The 7,787-nt window shown below is 44.5% G+C and overlaps 1 pseudogene; it reads right to left on the bottom strand.

The window, feature by feature from the left end:
• Nucleotides 1-3,036: 3,036 nt before the first annotated feature.
• Nucleotides 3,037-7,744, bottom strand: LOC786793 (large ribosomal subunit protein eL15-like; annotated as a pseudogene).
• Between the last annotated feature and the right edge of the window lie 43 nt (nt 7,745-7,787).

Genomic DNA, 7,787 nt, shown 5'->3' with positions numbered 1-7,787 from the left:
GGGCTGGCACTGCTTTACTACACAGCAGGAGAAAAAGAAGAGTATTGTTTTGCTGAGCCCAGGTTCCTGGGCTAGATCTTCCAATGTGGCACAGGATGGAAGCTTGCAGATGGGGTTGGAAGGATTAAGGAGTAACCCTGGGGTGGGGAGGAGGAAGGCCTGAACACAAGAGATAAAATAGGAAATGACAAATTTAGGCATGGAGTTTTCATTTCCCTCTCTTGGGGCAGCCCAGGGTTTGCACAGCAAGCACTTTTCTTGCTGTGCCTGCGTGCTCAGTCACTTAGCAACCCCATGAACTGTAGCTGGCCAGACTCCCTGTCCATGGAATTTTCCAGGCAAGAATACTGGAGTGGGTTGCCATTCCTACTCCAGGGGATGCATCTCCTGCATTGGCAGTCAGGATTCTTTACCACTGAGCCACCTGGGATGCCCTTTTTTCTTGCTACTGTTTTATGAAAAACTCATGTCTGTTTTTTATGTTCCAGACATTCATGCAGTACCCAGTGCGCACCAGGTGGTGCTGAATATAAACTGACTGCATGCTTACACTGACCTTAGAGTGAACTGGAACTCTGCTTGAGGTTACATTTTCATTTGTCCCCCAATACAAACTTTAATTCTCAGCATGGTACTCCATCTGCAACTGATGTGCGGAGTAGTACTGGAATTGGGCCCTTCAGCACAATTCAAGTGACAGGGGAGTAGATAGTGGCCTCTTTATTTTTTTTAAATAGCAGTTCAAAAAGCTTGGTAGTGAGTGCACATCTAAATCTGTGAGTTCTCTTTGTAAGGATTTATGTGTTAAATTACCCATGTGCCCTACAATAACTGTCGAATCAATAAACATAAATATTTTCTTAAAAACCTCTTATGCCTGCATGCTAAGTCACTTCAGTTGTGTCCGACTCTTTGCAACCCTACCCACTGTAGCCCTCCAGGGTCCTCTGTCCATGGGATTCTCCAGACAAGAATACTGGGGTGGGTTGCCATGCCCTCCTCCAGGGGATCCTCCCGACCCAGGGATCAAACCCACGTCTCTTCCATCTCCTGCATTGGTAGGTGGGTTCTTTACTACTAGCACCACCTGGAAAACCCTAAACAACCTCTACTTATCTCTAACTCCAGTATTCTGCTTGTTATTCTCACATTAACAAAACAAAACTTTCTCCACAAACAAAACATTTACCCTGGCCATAACAGAATGCAGCCTGATGGTTATTCATTTCCATTTATCTACACTTTGTCTTGTCTCTAGGGAATGATCTTAATTCCCTGGGTGTATCAGACATGCATTGTTTGCCAGGCACTATTCTAAGCCCTGAAGATCCTGCTGCAAAGAAATCAGAGTCCCTTATTTCAAAAAACATGCAGTCTAGCCAGGGAGACAAGACAAATAATAGGATGTGATAAACATTATATATACTAGAAGTCCTATGGCATATAGGATAGTGGTTGTGAGTATGCAGATTATAAACAGGATGCTTTGGCTTGTATACCAGTTTTGCCTCTCATATCATCTTCGATCAGTTTCTTAACCTTTCTATGCCTCAAATTCTACATCTCCAAATAGGGATGATAATAGTAGCACCTACTTTGCAGGATTGTTCAATGAATTGAATGACTATGTGTAAAGTTTGGATGTTGAAAACACTCTGTGGTGTATTACAACAAGGTTGAGTCAAGGAAGATAGCATCTGATAGCAAAGGAGGATAAGTGGTGGTCAGGAGACAAAGGTAACACCCAAGTTTCTGGCTGGGCAGATAGTAGTGCCATTCACTGAGATTTGGATCAAAGAATGAAGAGAAAGTTTGGGGTATGTTGACGAATTCATTTCTGAATCAGTTGAATTGAGCTTTCTGAAAACATTTAATTACTGCTGATATCAACATTTACCCACTGCCAGACACTATGGTAAATGCTGTACATGAATTGTCTCAGTTATTAATAGTTCTCACAACAACCTTTTAAGTTAGCACCATCATTATTATCTGAAGCATAGAGAGGTAAGTAACTTGCCCAGTACTGTACAGTTCAGTGACAGAGCGAGGCTGTAAAGTCAAGAAGTTCAATTCTAGAGCCTGTGCTTTCTTTCCCGATTTTCATTTGGCGTGGAGATGCCTAGTAACAACAGTAAGCCTGGTAAACAGTCATGAATATGGGTATCATATTTCAGAAGGAGTTCTGGGCTGGTGATTTGGACTTGGTAGTCATCAGCAAAAGGAGCTAACTAAAGTCATGGGGACAGAACTGGTGGCCCCAAGACAGTATGTTGAGTGTCAAGAGAAGGCAGCCAAAGACACCTAAAGAACACCCAATATTTTATTGATGGACAGAAAAGGAGAAATCCTCAAATGAGACTGACGAGGAGCAACCGGAATAGTAGGAAAAAAGCAAAAGAATGAGAGGGTTTGGCAAAAAGGGAGTGATCCACAGGGTTAAATGCTGCGGACAGGGCAAGAAAGAAAGGACTGAAAAGTGTGAATAGATTTAACCACAAGGAGATTGCTGGTGACCATGGAGACAGAAGTGGTAGGGATGGCACCCATACTATAATGGGCACTGCATCACCCCAGTAAAGCTGTAGGGTTCGTCACACGCATCAATAAATCTACATGGCTGTTTTCTGCACTCCGCTTCCATGGAATGTATTTTACACCTGTTGCACCAAACAGCAAGTTAGACACTGACATACAAACTTCCTAAAAAGATAAAGCAAAGACAAAAGCATTTCTCTTATTAGAAACAAGATATACCATCACTTATAGCTTCCCTGGTGGCTCAGCGGTAAAGAATCCACCTGCGATGCAGGAGACGCAGGTTTGATCCCTGGGTCAGGAAGATCCCCTGGAGGAGGGCATGGCAACCCACTCCAGGATTCTTGCTTGGAGAATCCCTTGAACGGAGGAGCCTGGCAGGCTGCAGTCCATAGGGTCACAAAGGGTCAGACGTGACTGAAGCCACTGAGCACACATCGTTCTTCAAACATTATTGTACTTTAACTTTCATAATTTGACAGTGCATTCATGAAATAATTTGTTGACACCTAGTTTTTTTAAATTTTATTTATCTAGTCATTTATTTTTGACTGTGCTGGGTCTTCGTTGCTGCTTGAGGACTTTCTCTAGTTGTGGTGAGTGGCGGCTACTCTCTAGTGGCACACGGGCTTAATTATCCCACAGTATGTGGAATCTTCTTGGAGCAGGGATCAAACCCGAGTCCCGTGCATTGGCAGGCAGATTCTTAACCATTGGACCACCAGGGAAGTCCACAGACACAGTTTTCACAGACAAATTAAAAAACACATTTTAGACATGAATGTCCTGGTTTATCAGGTTAAGAATTTCACAAACATTACTTATGTTAACAGAAACGGTGGAGCTGGAGTGTACTGTGCCATCTCCAAGCTGCATAACGAGAACCACCAGTGGTACTGTGAAACTTGTCAGCCTTTCCAAGGCCATGGTTCTTTAAACTTGTGGATGTCAGCCCTTGTAACTCCCTGTGCTTTTGGACTGGTTTGGTGATCCACTGGGTGTTAGGATTTCTTCTGGTAGCTTTATGGAATGAGGATAACCTCAAAGAATCTGTCTGTAGAATCTTCACCAACCCAGTAAGAATCCAGGACTCTCAGAGCCCCACAGTGGCATCCAGCTCACTCCTCCACAATAGAATGAAGGCTTCAGGCAAACTTTAGCCATGATAATCAGACTTGCTGTAACTGGCACCCTTAGGCATGTGTGGCCAACACAGCTCACAGGAATCTGATACGTGACATAACCTTGCTTGGTTTGTGTCCCAGTCTGCATGCTTTATGAGGCTGGGTGGGATGGAGGGTCCTGCGGGGTGCAGAGAGCAGGCAGTACTGCCAGCAGCCCACCTTGAGGAGAAAGTGCATTGCATAGGACTGCTTCTTCCTCCATAGCTCCTGGATATATCTGTAAGTGCCTATTTTGGCTTCCCATTGAGATAAACTGATGGCTGCCACCAGACGGAAAGGGAGAAACTTTCATTTAAAAGAAAAAGACTGATAATTGCAATATCATGTGACCAACTCCAAAATGTACAAGGTAAAATGGCAGCACAAAGAAGATGATCAGTTGTTGTCTGTGACAGGCAGAGAATGAGGCTCCAGGTTGGCTTTACAGAAGTGCTGATGCTTGGCGTGTGACCTGAGAAAGATGGGTAGGTGTTTCTGGGGTGAGGAAAGAGCATTCCATGTCTAGAGCCGTGTAATGTGATGTGGGAGGAAGCAGGGGTGATCAGGGTGTGAGGGAACAGTAGCAAAAAGTTGGAGAAGCAGGTAAGATCATGGATGACCTTGGTGTTTCAATTTTAGATGGGGACCCATTGAAGGATTTTGAGCAGGGAAGAGACATAACCAGGTTTACATTTAAAAAGATTGAGGCAGCAAAGCAAATGGAGGATGGCGTCATGGGACCACAGAAGGCTAGGAAGCATTAGTAACTGTGGCTTTGTTTCTATATTTGTTCCCCAGAGCTGTCAAAACAAAGTATCAGAGATTTGGGAGCTTAACAGAAATTTATCCTCTCGCAGTTCTGGAGGCTAAAAGTTCAGGATCAAAGTGTCAGCAAGGTTGATTTCTCCTGAAGCCCCTCTCCTGGGTTTACAGATGGCTGCCTTCTCACTATGCCCTCACACGACCTTTCCTCTCTGTGTGCCTACCCAGTGTTTCCAAATTTCTTCTTATGAGGGTACCAGTCAGATTGTACTGAGGCCTATTTGAACTTTATTACCTCTCGAAAGGCTCTGTTTCCAAATGCAATCCCATCGTGAGGTCCTTTTGTGGACTCTGAGAATTTGAACATATGAATTTGCCTGTGTTTGTGGTAGGGCACACAATTCAGTCCATTACACTTTGCATTAGCAACATACATGGGAAGGGGTCTGCGTGCCACAGACTGATGAGGTTGTTTTTCATCTCATCATCAGAAAATAACCAACTCATATAATCTATAAAAGTTATGTATAAACTGGGCATTGTGATTTGTTCATAAGACTACTTTTGGGAATTCCCTGGTAGTTGAGTGGTTAGGACTCTGAGCTTCCATTTCAGGGGACATGGGTTGTTTCCCTGGTTGAGTAACTAAGATCCCACATGCCGCAGGGTATGGCAGAAAAAACCACAAAACTTTTTTTCTCTGAATCCCTGATGCCCAGTAGTTGATGCTGGTACTGGTTGAACTGGTTGAATGAAAAAGGCAAATGAGTGAATTCGTTATCAGCAGCGGTAATACACACTGAACTGTGGCTGCGGCTGCCCTTAGAGTCTACAAAAAACAAAGCTATATGGGAAGACTTGCCTAGGATGGGACAGGGTGGGAGCGCTTGCCTCTGAGATCCAAAGGACGGTATTTTCCTTTGATTTCATTTGAAATTATTGTTACATTTTTGTCTTCCATGGATCAGGAGCTCTCTGACAACCAGGTCTTACACATCTATCTATATTCTTGGCCACTAATGCAGTTTCTGGCACGATGCACATGCGCCATTGAAGTCTGCGCAATGAATGAGGGAATTAGAAGTTCAGTGGTTAGGTTAACACTTTGGGTGCCAGAGTGGAGCCCAGATTAAAACCCTTCGTCAGGACCTTGAGATCCTGAAAGCTGCGTGATGCAGGCAAAAAAAAAAAAAAAAAAAAAAGTTTTAGTGAGCAGAGGCTGTAACTCTGCACTCAGGTTTTGTAAGTCCTGTTTGTAGTTCAAGACGTATGCTTTTTTCCCCCTTTTTGGTGGTCGTGGCAGTGGTAAACCTACCAAAATGCTTCACTGAGAAAACAGCAGCCATCAACTGAAAACTTCCTCATCCCACTGCTACATCTACAAACTGGTTTTTTTTCCTTCTGTAGGTTTAGTGGAGAAAAGGTCCTTTTTTTCTAGGAAAGGCCAATATGCCCTGGAGCCTACACTATCACCTTCCCTTCTTAAGAATTTGGAACTTTAACTATTCTCTTATCTTCTACCTTCTCCAACACTCAGTTCAGTTCAGTTGCTCAGTCTTGTCGGACTCTCTGGGACCCCATGGACTGCAGCACGCCAGGTTTCTCTGTCCATCACAAATTCCCGGAGCTTGCTCAAATTCATGTCCGTCGAGTCGGTGATGCCATCCAACCATCTCATCTCCTTTGTCGTCCCCTTATCCTCCCACCTTCAATCTTTCCCAACATCAGGGTCTTTTCCAATGACTCAGTTCTTTGCATCAGGTGACCAAAGTATTAGTCTCCAACACGAAACATATTCTTAAAAAAGCCTTCCTTAACTCATACCTCCTTTCACTTCTCACCCTGTCTTGCTGTTTCCCTTTAAAATGAGTTGTCCATCTGCCATTTTACCCCCTCATTGTCTCTTCATTCTTTGATCCATTTCAGTCTGACTTCCAGCTACAGATCCAATGAATTCTTTTTAGTCTTCTCATGCCAGACCTTTGGCAGACTTCTACAATGTTGGTGCTTTCATCTTCTTCCCTGACTATAGTCTTCAGACTTTCCTTTTACATCTTCGGCTTCTCGCTTATGTCTTTGGCTTTCCTTTCACAGCATCCTATGCTGGTTCCTTCTCTACCCCTTTAAAGCAGCATCTCTCAAATGTTTGGCATCTTCAGGCCACTTAATGAGAACCCTGCTGGTTTCAGGGTTACTTAAAATAATGATGAACATTGCTTCGTGTAATGAAATGGCCTTGTTATATACCACACTGTCTGCCTTGGATTATTTTCTGTCCAATTTGCTTGGCTGGAGAGCCATCATCTTTTAGGTCTTAAGTTACTTCCACAGACAGTCCTCTCTGTTACTCTTTGACACAACCCTATTTTCCCTCCATTACGATCATAATTTTTGTTGTTGTTTAGCTAATGATTAAACTTAAAATGTGTTGGGCCTGTGCCACGCGTCATTTTCACAGTAACATGTTATGTATGTAGGGAGGTATTACTATAAATCCTAATTTTACAGACCGAGAAAGGAAGGCAGAGTGGCAGAGCTGGGATTACCAACCTAGACGATCTGTCTTTAGAGTACATACTCTAAATGGTGCTCGAGTACTTAATACTAAAATTTATGTTGATTTATTTATATAGGGACTGTCTCATTCTCTAATCCTCAAGGTCTGTGACAGCAAACACCGTGTCTGAAAGGTTCGGAGCTTAGCTTCAGGAGTTTACCTGGTACATGGTAAATACTGATATTTGTTCAGTAAATGAATCAGTAATTAAAAAGAAGATTCCGGTCTGGGAGGCATGCTCCTGCCTACACTCCTCGTGACCTTGTAGAAACTGCCTTATCTCTTCCTGCCTTGTTAATCTGGGGAATCGGAGTGGGAGGAATAACCCAGGTAGAAGAAGCGACAAGCTCAGAGGCTAGAAGAATGGAGTCGGAATACGGCCAAGAGTGCTCATCTTCCGTTTCCTCCACTAGAAGACGCCACAGAGAGCACCGCGTGAGATAAGTGATACGCTATCCGCTACCCTTTTCTCCATTTCAGAGTGGTGTTGAAGCTTCGAGACGTAGGCTCCTACGTCTGTCAAAGAGAGTGGGCAACGCAAGCCCACGAAGGAGAGCAGCGGACTCGGCCACTGTGAGTAGCCTTGGCGCGGCATAGGGTGGTGCCGACGTGCAGAGGCGGAGTCCAGGCCTCGGCAGGCTCCGCCCCCGGGCCGGCGGAAGCGGCCCGCTCTCAACTCCCAGGTCTGGGCGTGTCCCCGCCGGCGCACGCGCGCGAACGGCATGCTGGGAAGGCGCTCGCGCGGCGGCCATTTTGTCTTGTCGGCT

This window comes from Bos taurus, chromosome 19, assembly GCF_002263795.3.
Source record: "Bos taurus isolate L1 Dominette 01449 registration number 42190680 breed Hereford chromosome 19, ARS-UCD2.0, whole genome shotgun sequence".
NCBI classification, from domain to species: Eukaryota; Metazoa; Chordata; class Mammalia; order Artiodactyla; family Bovidae; genus Bos; species Bos taurus.
Note: the sequence above shows the minus strand (reverse complement) of the source record. Positions and strands in the feature narration are given on the sequence as shown.